Raw genomic sequence first — 14,197 nt, forward strand, 5'->3', positions numbered from 1 at the left:
TATAAGTTATTTAAATCTTACGCGAAAATTTCGCAATTATAATAAAAGCGCGAACCCAATTCTACTACTAAAAAAAAAAAAAATTAAAAATTTTCCCCCCCCCCCCAAAAAATAAATAAATTAAAAAAAAAAAAAACTTTAAAAAAAAATAAAAAAAAAATTTAAAAAAAAAAAAAAAAAAAAAAAAAAAAACAACAACTTTCAAATAATTAGAATAATCGAAATTCGATATTTTCGCTTTATAAATATAAGAATATTTTAATAGCGTTATATTTATAACTAGCTTAATTAATTATTTATTTTTAATAAATATAATAATATTATTTAAGATTTTTATTAAAAATAATTAAAATATTAATAGATATTAATATATAAATATTATTTTAAGAGAAATTATAAAAATATAAAACGCGAATTTTTCGCGAATTTTTACTATAGCGAAAAATTCGAGTTTTAAGAATAATTATTATTATTAAAGAGATAATTATTAACTTATATTAAATATATTCTTTATATATATAAATTTAATTAATAAATATAATAAACTTAAATTTAAAGTCGTCTAATAATTATTTAAAATAATTATTCTTAATAAAAATTTAAGTAACTTAAAATTATTATAGCTATAATTTCGATAATTTCGAATAATAATTTTAAATAATAATTTTAAACGATAATTTTAAATAATAATTTCAAAAAAAAAATAAAAAAAAAAATTTTAAAAAAAATTTTTTAAAATAATTTTAATAATAATTTCGAATAATAATTTTAAGTTAAAAAAGAATTTAAATTCTCTAGAAGTAGATATTAATAACTATTCTATATATATTAAATATATATTAAATAATAATTCTTTTCTTTATTAATATACTTACTTATTTTTTTTATTTTTTTTATTTTTTTTTTATTATTTTTTTATATTTTAATATATATAAAGAAACTATAAAATTTATTTAACTTTTTTATTTATTTTTTATATTTTAACCCGTTTTTTTCTTTATTATATAAAATACTCTAATTTATTATATAAAATATTATATTTTTAATAATATTTATAATATATAAATATTATAATTTTTTTTTAAATAAATTTAATAATTTAGTTATTTAATATATTTTTATTATATATAAAAGATTTATAATAAATTTATAAATAATTTAAAATTTTTAAGATAATTCTATTATAATTAACTCGAAATATTTAAAATTTTAAAAAATAATTTAAAATTTTCGCGATAGTTTTATAATTAACTTAAAATAATTTTAAAAATACTTTAAAATTTTTAAGATCTTTATAAAGTACTAAATTTTATACGAAAATTCGAAATTTTTAAAACGAACTTTATTTTTTAATTTAAAATTTTAGAGTTATTTCTTTTATTTCGAAATTATTATAGTAATAATAATAATAATTTTAAATCTTTCTATTATATTTATAAATAATTTTATTATATTTATAAATATTTATATTAGCTATCTATATAACTAAGAGTCTTTATTTTCTTTATTATTATTATTATTATTTTAAATTAATTATATTTCTTAATATCGTTAAAATCGTTTTACTTTATTATAAAGATCTTTTATCTATATTTTATTACTTTCTTTTCGATATTAAAATAAAGCGATAAACTCTTTTAAATTTAACTTTATTAAAGCTTATAAGATTATTTAAGTATTATCTATTTTTCGAGTATATTAAATTTATTTAAATAAGATACTTTAAGTCTTTAATATCTCTTTTTTATATTTTATAATTTTTATTAATATAAAAGCCTATATAGTCTTATTACTCTCGAACTTTTAATAATAAATAAATACTATCTAAATAAATAAATTATTTAAATAATCTTTAAAAAATTTGAGAATATAATATCTTTATAGTATTATATAATTTCTTTATATATTTTTAAGATTTAAATTATAATAAATAGACTTAATTAAAATATTTATAAGAAATTTAAATATCTCGAATTTAAATAACTAATAAGAAATTATAACTATTCTATTTTTAAATTAATCGAAATATATCTTTAGATAATTAATTTAAAGATATAATATTTAAAATTTTATTTTCGAAGAATTTAAATATAATATAAGATATTTTAAGAGTATAAATCTTAATTATACTAATTAGAAATTCGTTTTATTTAAAGTATAATCTAGTTTTTAAAGAATTTAAATTTTATAAATATTAAATATCTAGAATTTTTATATTATTTTATTTCGATTTAGATATATAATATAATAAATTTTTACTTATTTTATTTATATTAATAAACGAATTTAAAGAAACGCGCTAATAGAGACTTTAATAAGAAATTAAATTAAGCTATTATATTTCTAAATAAGTCTATTAAATAGATAAATTAATTTTAAAGAGCTTAAAAGAAATAGCGAAATAATCTCGATAAATAGTAGTCGAGAGATAAAGAAGATATTAAATTATTTATATAGCTAGCGAATCGAAAGAAATAGCTAATATTATCTTATATTTTTATATTTAAAATATATACTATAAGTATTACTATTACTTTAACTTTATATATTATAACATCTAGAGATTTTAACTAAGATTTTAATTAGATAAGAAAATAATCGAGTTATAGTTAATCTAAAGAATATTATTCTTCGAAATTTTTCTATATATAACTTCTCTATAAGATAAGAAACTCTTTAAGCGAAGTAAGTATACTCGAAAGACTACTATTTAAAGTATTTATAATCTTCTTAACGTCTTAAATAATTAAGAAATAAATATATTAAACCCTCGTAAAGAAATAACCTTATCTTAGACTTTATAGTAAAAATTTTTATTCTTAATATCGAATAATTTCGATACGTTTTAAAGAAACTTTATTATTCTCTAGTATATCTAATATTTCTAATATCTATTCTTTTTAAAGTATTTAAACTCCTCTTCACTTTATTTTAAATCTTTCTTTCTTCTTTTCTATAGCGAAGTTTAATATTAAAAGAATAAATTAAATTAAGATCTTTATTAAAGTAAATTAAGTTTTAATAAGTATTAGTTCTATTAGATAATACCCTCTAATAAGATAAACTCGATAGATATATCTTTAAGGATATCGCTAATAATTTATAATTATAATATTAAATTAAATATTAACTTAACGAATTTATAATTATATTAAATAAAATTCATTAGAAGCAAGATAATTTTTAAGAGATTATTACTCGATATTACGTCGTTATAATAAAAAAGAATCTAATTATAAATAATTTATATTAGATTTATAGAATAATTAAGAAGATAAATTAACTAGTTTAAGATTTTTAGAAGAATATAACTTTTTTATAGCGGAAAGTTAATAGCCTTAAAATATAGTTAATAAAAGACTTATAACTATTATTAATCGAGAAGAAATGTATATCTAGACGTTTAAAAGAGAAATTAATTAAGATTTTAGATTTACCTCTATTTATTAACAATAATAATTTTATTTAAAACAATTAATTCTTTAGAATAAAATAGAAATTTAAGATTAATAGCGATTATTATCTTATTAAAAACTTTAAGATAATTTATATAGTCTTATAACTCGACGATAAGACTATATAATATACAATATATAGAAGACTTCGAAACTTTATTAATTTATATTAATCTTTTATTAAGATTATAAATAAGTTAATTAATATTTATAAGAACTTAAATTAATATAATAATATATTACGTAATATATATACTTTATAATAAAAGATTTAAATCTTTTTATCGACTTCTATTTAGACTTTATTCGACTAGATATTATTCTTAATTATAACGAAATTCTTATATTAAAAGATTATCTTTTTAAGAAATTAAGAAAGAAATTAAAGAAGATATAGTAGATTATAGAAGATTTTACTATCTTAAAGACTATAAAAGAATATCTTTAAAAATTAAATAACTTATAATATACTAATTATAAGAATTTTAAGTTTATAAAGATTATTATTAAGTTAACTATAATATAAATATCAACGATAATACTTACGACTAATATATATTTTATATTTATTATTAAGTCTAATTTAAATATAATTACTACGCCTCTAAATATTATAATTAATTTAAAAGTTAAGAAAATTAATATATTATAATTACGATAAAAAAGATTATTATTAAAAGAATTATATAATAACTATCTAAATCGAGATCGATAAAAAGACCTTTAAGAAAGTACGACTTTACGCGATAAAAATAGATAAAGAATTCGAAATTTAAAATAACGTCGATATTACGGGTAGCGACGATTCTTTTTTAAATTTAGAAAATAAATAGTCTCTTTTAAAGTTATAATAAGAGATACTTATAAAGTATATCTAATAGATACTCTTAATAACGCCTTAATACGTTATTCTTTTTATATATAAATTACGCTATCTTTATAAGAAAGAATCTATTTACTTTAAGAACTCTCTTATAGATAATAAATATATTAATACTTATATAGTTATAAATAAGTTCTTAATTTTAATAATATATAAAGTCTTATATCTAAAATTACTCTTACTATTATAATCTAAATTACTAAGAAATTATAACAACTAGATTATAAAATAACTAATTATATATTATTTACTTTTTATAATAATAGTAAAAGACTATTAAGAAGAAATATATTTAATATTAATTATATTATTAAAATATAATATAATAGTTAAAAAATCTTAAATAAATAAATATAAGATAGTTCTTAATATATTATAAGATAAGATACTCTTTCTATTTGATCAATATAATTATAATAATAATTAAATATTAATAATAAACGAACTCTCTCTTTCTATTAACTTCGAAGCTTCGATTATTTATATTACTTATTCTTTTATCTATTATATTAAAATAATAAAGCTCTCTTCTTACTTATTTATAATAATAAAACTAATTTAAATATCTTTTTATTAAATAAGAATAAGAATAGTAAGAAGTTTAAATTTATTAATATCGCTAAGATTAATATAGCGATCTACTATTAACTAGCTCTATAAAAAAGATAATAAACTATTTATATTAATAATAAATAAGATCTATAATAACTCATTAATATTATATATATCTTTTATTACTTAAATATCTCGATTCTTATATATCAATTAATAAACTCTATCTCTATAACTTAGAAAAGAAATATAAAAGATATTATAATTTTAATTACTTTATTTAGATTAATAGTATTAATAAGATTAATTCTAAGAAGATAAAATATAAGCTATTTACGAAGTATTATAATTATCTCGATATTTTTGATAAAACTAAAACGAATATATTTTTCTTATATTATTCTTATAATTATAAATTAAAATTTAATAATAGCTTCGATAAAATAAAACTTTTAAAAAGTAGAATCTATTTAATATTAGAATATAAATTAAAATAGATAAAGAAGTATCTAAATAAATATTTAAAGAAGGGATTTATAATATTAAGCTATATATTATTCGCCTTATCTATTCTATTCGCGAAAAAGTTAAATAAAGAATTATATTTTTATATAAACTATCGAAAGCTAAACGCTATTATTAAAAGAAATTAATATTTAATTTTATTAATAGATAAGATTTTAATAAGAATCTAGAGATATAAATATCTTACTCGATTAGATATTATAGCCGCGTTTAATAAACTATATATATATCTCGATAGCGAGAATTTTACTACTTTTATTATCTTTCTTAAAGTATATAAATATCGAATTCTTCTCTTTAATCTAATTAACGATTTATATTATATATTAATAATATATAAATAATATTCTATTTAAATATCTAAATAACTTCTATTAGATCTATCTCGATAATATACTTATTTATAATAAGATAAAAAAGAAATATATTTAATACGATTAGATAAATTCTTTAGAAATTATTATAATAATCTTTATGATAAATATTCTTAAATGCTAATTTTATATCTAAAAATTAAATTTTTAGATTTTACTAATATCTATAGAAATTATTATAAATAAATCTATTAAAATATAAATTATTATTAAGTAAATATATCTATTAATCTTAAAGAGATATAAATTTTTATCGAATTTTATAATTTTTATCGACGATTTATTAGAGATTTCTTTAAAAAATAGTTAAATTTATAATAAAACTTATTATAAAAGAATTATATTTAATTAATTACGTTAGTAATATTAAGTAGGTTTTATTTTCTAAAAATCGTTAATTATTAAAGTCTTAATTTCTATATTATTTCGATAGAATAAAAAATATTATTATAGAGATTAAATTTCGACTATATTAATAGAAATATTTTTTTTATATATCTATCGAATAAATTATATTATATTTTAATCGATAATAATTTTAATAAATAAAATTTTAATAAGAATACATATAAAATATATCTAATATGAAATATTAATCTATTATATTATACTCGCGTTTAATAAACTATATATATATTAAGATTTATAGAATTTTACTACTTTTATTATCTCTTTTAAAGTATATAAATATTAAATTCTTCTCTTTAGATCTAATTAACAATTTAATTATATATTAATATATTATATAAATAATATTCTATTTAAGTATCTAAATCGATTTCTATTAGATTTATCTCGATAATATATTTATTTATAATAAGATAAAAAAGAAATACATTTAATATATTAGATAAATTCTTTAGAAATTAAGAAATATTGACCTTTAGATAAATATTCTTAAATGCGAATTTTATATCTAGAAAATTAAATTTCTAGATCTACTAATATCTATAGACGAGTTATAAATAAACTCTTATTAAAATTTAAATTATTATTAGAGTAAATTATATCTATTAATCTTAAAGAGATATAGATCTTTATCGAATTTTATAATTTTTATCGATAATTTATTAGAGATTTCTCTAAAATAGTTAAATCTATAATAAAACTTACGATAAAGAAGATTATATTTAATTAATCTTTAGTATATTAAGAGATCTTTTATTTTCTTAAAAGTCGTTATTACTAAAGTTTTAATTCTATATTATTTTAATAGAATAAAAAAGATTATTTTAGAGATTAACTCTTTTAACTACGTTAATAAAGATATTTTTTTCTAATATAATAATAAGAAAGTATTTTACTCGATAGTCTTCTATAGTAAAAATCTTAATCTCGATTAAATATAATTATTAGATCTACAATAAGAAACTATTAATAATTATTCGCTATCTTAGAATACTAGCGCTCTAAATTAAAATATATAAATATTCTTATTAAAATCTTTATCGATTATAAAGAACTTAATATATTTTATTAAAAAAAAAATCTTAGTCGACGTTAGGCTCGATATTTAAATATATTATTAGAATTTAATATAAAGATTATTTATTAATTAAAATCTTAAAATATTAAGATAAATATACTTATATAAATAGCTAAATATAAATTAATTAATTTCGAAAATAAACGATTATGTTAATAGTATTAAATAATTCTTATCTCTAATCGATTAAAATTAAATAGCGAATATATCGATATATATATAATTAATAACTTTATTTATTATAAGATAGTAGAGACTAATAAGAAAGATAAGTATTATATAAAAATTCTATAAGGCTATCGTCAAAAATAAGAATAAGTTTTAAGAAATTACTCTTAGTAAATACTTCGTATAAAAAGAGATACTTTATTATTAAGAATCGTTTATAAATATTTAATAATATATATATCGATATTATTCGAGAGATATATAATTAATTATTCTACGAATATTTCGAGATAATATATACTTATAAGCTACTTAAAAGAAAATATTATTAGCGAGATATAAAGACTATTATAATTATCTACATTTAGAATTACTATATCTATTAAAGAGCTAAAACGTCTTGCGATTAAAAGTATAGTTTATTATAGTCTCTATTAATTTTATAAAAGCGATAATAAGATATATTAATCGACTTCGTTATAGACTTATCTATATTCGACAACTATAACGCTATTTAAATAGCGATTAATTAATTTATTAAGAAATATTACTACATAGTCTATTTCGATATTAATAAAGATATTATCGCTAAAAAGATAGTTAACTTATTACTTAAGAAAGTATTTTATTTATATAATTTATCGATCTTAATAATATTAAATTAAGGCTTTTAATTTATAGCTATTATATAAAAGTTTTTTTATAAAGAGATTAGATATTATAGTTAAGCTATTAATAGTCTTTTATTCTAAAATCGATAAATAAATTAAATAAGCGAATTAGAATATAAAGCGTTATCTTTAAATATATTATAATTATATATAGAATAACTAAGATAAGATAACTATCTATTATCGAGTTCGTCGATAATAATACTATCTTATTAACTATTAATATTCTATCTTTTCTTATAAATAAGAGATTTTATTCTCAAATAACTTTTAGCTTAAATATTATCGACTATAAGATTATATATAAGCGTCTTAATATTACTTAAACGAAGAATATTATAAATTATATAAAATAAGTTTTTAAGTATATTCGAAGTAATATAAATTACATTTAGAAGATTATAATTATATAAGTTAATAAGTATTAATAAAAGATTACTTTTTAAATAAGACGATACGATCTTTCTAAATAGTAAGAATATTATCTTTAATCGCTCTTTCTCGTAAATTAGACTATAAGAGACTTAATTTATTTAAGATTATAGATCTTATTAAAATCTCTTATTATCTAAAACTTTCGCTAAGTATAAGAATCTATACGATATCTTTTATCTTAATCTCTTAAGTCTCATAATAAATAATCTATTATTAGAATAGATAAATTCTTTATTAAAATATATTACTATTAACAATTAAATCAAATAAGATTATTAAAGAAATACTTAACTTTAAATTAATCTATAATTATCTTAAGTATAAAGTTAAATAGAAAGATCTCGATAATAATCTTATCTAATATAATGCGAACGACGATAAATTCGAAAATTATTAAGATCTAGTAAACGACTTTTATAAATAATATCTCGAAGAGTCTTATCTATAAAGAGTTAACTTATAAAATAATAGAATCGAATACTTTATTTTTAGTTAAATTAAAATCGTTCGATATCTTTATAATAGCCTTATTTTTTTTAAACTCGAGAATCGATTTCTTAGATCTATATTAATCTAGAATTATCTTATATATAATCTTTTTGTATAAGCCCCCCTTACTAATATAACTCTAAAGATCTTTTAAAGCTATATTAGTATATATATAAACTACGCTATCGTTATTATAAAATATAATCGATATTAACTAAATAATATATTATAGAGAAGACTATATTAAAGTTATTTAATATTAAATTAGAGTTTTTAGCGTCTATAACTCGATTCGATTCGAGAGCCCTTAATTAATTACGTTATATTATTTTATCGATATCTTATTCGCTTAAATATGAATTCGAAAATTACTATTATTTACCTCTACGCCTATAAATATCGATTTTCGTTATATTATATCGATTTCCTCTCGACTAGACTCTCTATATACGCTTATACTCTAGACTAGCGACGTCGCTATAGCGTAAATATAAAGAGCTACTATCATCTCTTAATATCTCTTATAAAGAAAGATACGATACTAGAGATTCCCGAATACGATTATTTCTTTACTACTTTTATTATTTTTTAGACGTTAAGTATATATATATATTTATTTTTCTATCTTTTTACTTATTAATTATAAGATATAATTTAACGAAGAGAAGGAATAGTATTATAAGCGTATTCTTAATATATCTCTTAGCTCTATAGCTAGCGAGCCTTAGCGAAGATATTCTCTATTATATTATATCTTCTTTTTATCTATATAATTCGATATCTTAGTTATCTTATTTAATATATCTATATTAATATTATATCTATATCGTTATAACTTTTTAATATTTACTTAAAATTAATAAAATTTTTATTTTAAAATATTATTAAATTAAGCTTTTTAATTTTTAAATTAATTAAATATTAATTATATTATAATATAGAAAGATATATTAATTTAAAAATAAGTTTAAAAATCTCGAGTTTTAAAATTAATCTATATTTTCGAGAATTTTAAATTTTAATTATCTTCGAAAATCTCGAGATTTAAATTTATTATAAATCTTATCTAATACGATTTAATAGAAATTAAACTTTTTTATATATATTATAATTAATAATATTCTTAATTTAATATATCTTCTTTATATTTAGAATAAATAAATATTTCTAATTTTTAAAAGAGTTAAGTCTTTTATAAATTTAATAAATATAATATTTCTTAGAAGATAAATTTAATAAGACTCGAAAATTTTAAAATATAATAAATTTTTCTCTAAATTCGAAATAGCTTTCTTAATATTTTCTAATTTAATTTTAAAATAATTTTATAAATATTAATAAAAATCTTAAAGTTTATAAAACTTATTCTTTTTAATAAGAGAAAATATAATATTTAATAAATTATAAGAGATAAAATCTTTAAAAATTATATAATTAAAGTAAATAAAATATAGATTATAATATACTTTATATTATTTAATATCTTTATAATTAAAATAATAATTTAATAATATTTTAAGAGAATTTTATAAAGTTTAAATAATTGATAATTTAAAAATATTATATATATAAAAGAAGTTATTAATATATTTAAGCTTTAATTACTTCGAATATATTTAAAATATAAATATTTTAAATATACTTATTTTTCGAAGTTTTCGAAAAAAATAATTTTTATCAAATTTTTATAAAATTCGAAGAATAATTCTATATATTAATTATATCTTTTTAAGATAATTATATATCTTTTTATATAATAATATTATTCTTTTTAATTTTAATAATAATAATGCTATTAATTAGATTAATAGTAATTTTATTAATAATTTTAAATATTTTAAAAATTTTCTAAAGAAAGATATTAAAGTATTTATTAGTGTTATTAATTAAATTAATAATAACTTTATTAATAATTTTAAGTTTTTTAAAGATTTTCTAGAGAAAGAGATTAAAGTATTTATTAATATTATTAATTAAATTAATAATAGCTTTATCGATAATCTTCAGCTTTTTAAAAAAATTTTAAAAAAAATATTAAAATATTTATTAATATTATAATATTTTATATTTATAGCGAAAAATAATATCTATATTAATTACGATATTTATTTAAATTATATTAAAATATAAATATTTCGAATTAATTTAGAATTCGAGAATTTCGAAGAAAATAATTATTATTAAATTTTTATAAAATTTAAAGTAAGTCTATATATTAATTCTTAGACTTATCTTTAAGACTCTTTAATAAATTCTTTTTAAAATAATTATTAATATAATTATTCTAAAGCTAAATTAAATAATTAGTATTTAATAAATTAAAATAATTTAGATTAAATTATAAATCTTCTTAAGATTTAATTAATTTTTTTTAATATTTATTATAGATTTAAGAAGATAATCTTCGAGAAAATTAAATTAGTATTTATATTTAAAGTAAATTTAAAAAAAATAAATATATTAATAGATAAGTATAAAATTTAAAATAAGTCGATTTCTATAAATAATTAGTAAATTATATATTCTTATTTATTTATAAAACTTTTATTTTTAAATTAAAATATTTAAGTTTTTAAGCTTTTTAAAATAACTTAAATCTATTTAATTATAATTTAATAATAATATTTTATAAAATTAAAAAATTAATAAAATCTTGAAATATTTAAAGAAAAAATACTTTAAAAGAATTAAGTTTTAAAATTATAAATTATATTATTTAAAGTATATAATTATATAATAAAAATTCTTTATTCTCTAATTTATCTAATTATTATTTAAAATTTAATATCTAAAAAAAAGTTAATTTATAAAATATAAATTTAGAAAAGAATTAATAAATACGAATTTAACGATTTTTATAATATATTAAATATTTATAGAATTTATAACTATAAAAAGCTTTTCTAAATAATAAATTAATAATATTAAAAATAAAAAAAAAGAATATATTAATTTTTATTTAGTCTTAATAGAATTATTCTAAATTTAATTTTATAGATTTTTTAAATTTTAGAAACTTAGATTAAAATTTTTAAGAAATTTAAATTTATAAGTTTATAATAATAAAAATCTAAATAAATTATTTTATAAGCCTCTTTTTATTAAATTAATTTATATTTTTATTTAGATTTAAAATTAATATCTTTAATAAAATCTAACTTTATTAATTTTTTATAAGAATAAAAAAATATAGCTTCTCTTCGAAGAATAAATTTATCTTTAATATTTTTAATATAATTAAGAATATTTATAAATTTCTCGAGAGAATAAATTAAATTATTCTTTTTTAAATTTTTTAATATTATTATAAATTTTTTTAAATTCTTTATTTAAGTAAGAGTATTTCGAAAATTCGTAGATAGATTAAATTTATCTTTATTATTTTTTTAAATTTTCGAAGTTATAATTAAATCTTTTAAATCTTTCGAGATTATATTAAGATTTTTTAAGTTTTTTAAAATTATAATAGAGTTTCTTAAATCTTTTAAAATTATATTTAAATATTTTAAATCTTTTAAAATTAGATTTAAGTTCTTTAAATATATTATAATTTCAATCGATATTTCTTCTTTAGACTTACGCTAGACTCTATTCGAGCTAGCTTCTTAGCGACTTAGCACTCTAATAACTTCGATATATATATTACTTAATAATCTTTATAGTTAATATTTCATTTATATAATATCACTAATATTATTATTCGATATATAGTTTATTCTCTGATATAATATTAACTATCCAATATAGCCGTGAGCTAAACTATTATTGCCTGCCTGCTCCTACCTGTTTACCTACCCTACCCTGCGGAGATCTCTCGAATATCGACTACTCAATCGCCTTGTTGTGGAGGAGATATCCGGACGATTCCCTGTCTGCCTACCTGCCTGCCTGCCTGCCTGCCCTGCCTCTGCGGGGATCTCTCGAATATCGACTACTCAATCGCCTTGTTGTGGAGGAGATATCCGGACGATTCCCTGCCTGCCTACCTGCCTACCTGCCTGCCTACCCTGCCTCTACGGGGATCTCTCGAATATCGATTACTCAATCGCCTTGTTGTGGAGGAGATATTCGGACAATTCCCTGCCTGCCTGCCTACCCTACCTCTGCGGGGAGATATTTCGACTATCTCTCGCTTGCCTTACCTGTTACCTGCCTATATCAGTAGAGAGATTTCCACCTAATCCGTTATAAACTCGAATCAAGAAGAAACCCGTCCTAAATCGTTATTAACGATTTAGCATTATCAGGCCCAGATTCGTAACCTTAACACTACTATTTAGAATCTCAACACAACCGTAACACGACTTCGAGAGTCACGGGACCTTTATCGTTTCAATGTAAAGACTCTCACTGCTACGAACACGGAATTGTAGGCCAAAATTTAGGCCTTAACTATCAAAGAAGAAACGGTCACTTCAGCAGAGCCTCTGGATTCCGATGTGAATGAACAACCATTCCGCCTAGCCGCATGCGGCTAGCGTATTCAAATTAGTTTCGATTCGGCAAATCATCGGACTTTGCGTTTTTGAACGAATTGGCCTCATTCGATTTCGATTTTTTTTCGCTTTTTTCGGCAATGCGCCAAAACCACGAATCCACCACACCACCTCTTAGCACCCTATATTATTACTTCAAGCACCTTCCCGGGCTATTACCCCACATTAATACCCCTATTATCTATATTCGTAGGCCTACTATATAAGATTTAGCTTAATATCACGATCGAATACTAAGAGTGTCTACGAGAAAAAGTTTAAAGTTATTATTTTAGAGGATAGTAAATATACTTTAGATTATAAAGGCTAGTGCACTATAGATTATAACGATCGTCTCGCTATTATTATCTCGTCGTCGTTATAATTTAGACTATAGAGATATAGCTATTTAAGAGAGAGAGTAATATTATAATTTTAATCGATATTTCTTCTTTAAACTTACGCTAGACTTTATTCGAACTAGCTTCTTAGCGACTTAGTACTCTAATAACTTCGATATATATATTACTTAGTAACCTTTATAGTTAATATTTTATTTATATAATATTACTAATATTATTATTCGATATATAATTTATTCTCTAATAAAATACTTTAAAACTATATTATTATTTCTTAAATAATTTAAGACTATATTAGAATTTTTTAAATCTTTTAAAGTTA

The sequence above is a fragment of the Letharia columbiana genome (assembly GCF_014066305.1).
Source record: "Letharia columbiana isolate WasteWater2 chromosome Unknown Sc0000004_s0, whole genome shotgun sequence".
Lineage (NCBI taxonomy): Eukaryota > Fungi > Ascomycota > Lecanoromycetes > Lecanorales > Parmeliaceae > Letharia > Letharia columbiana.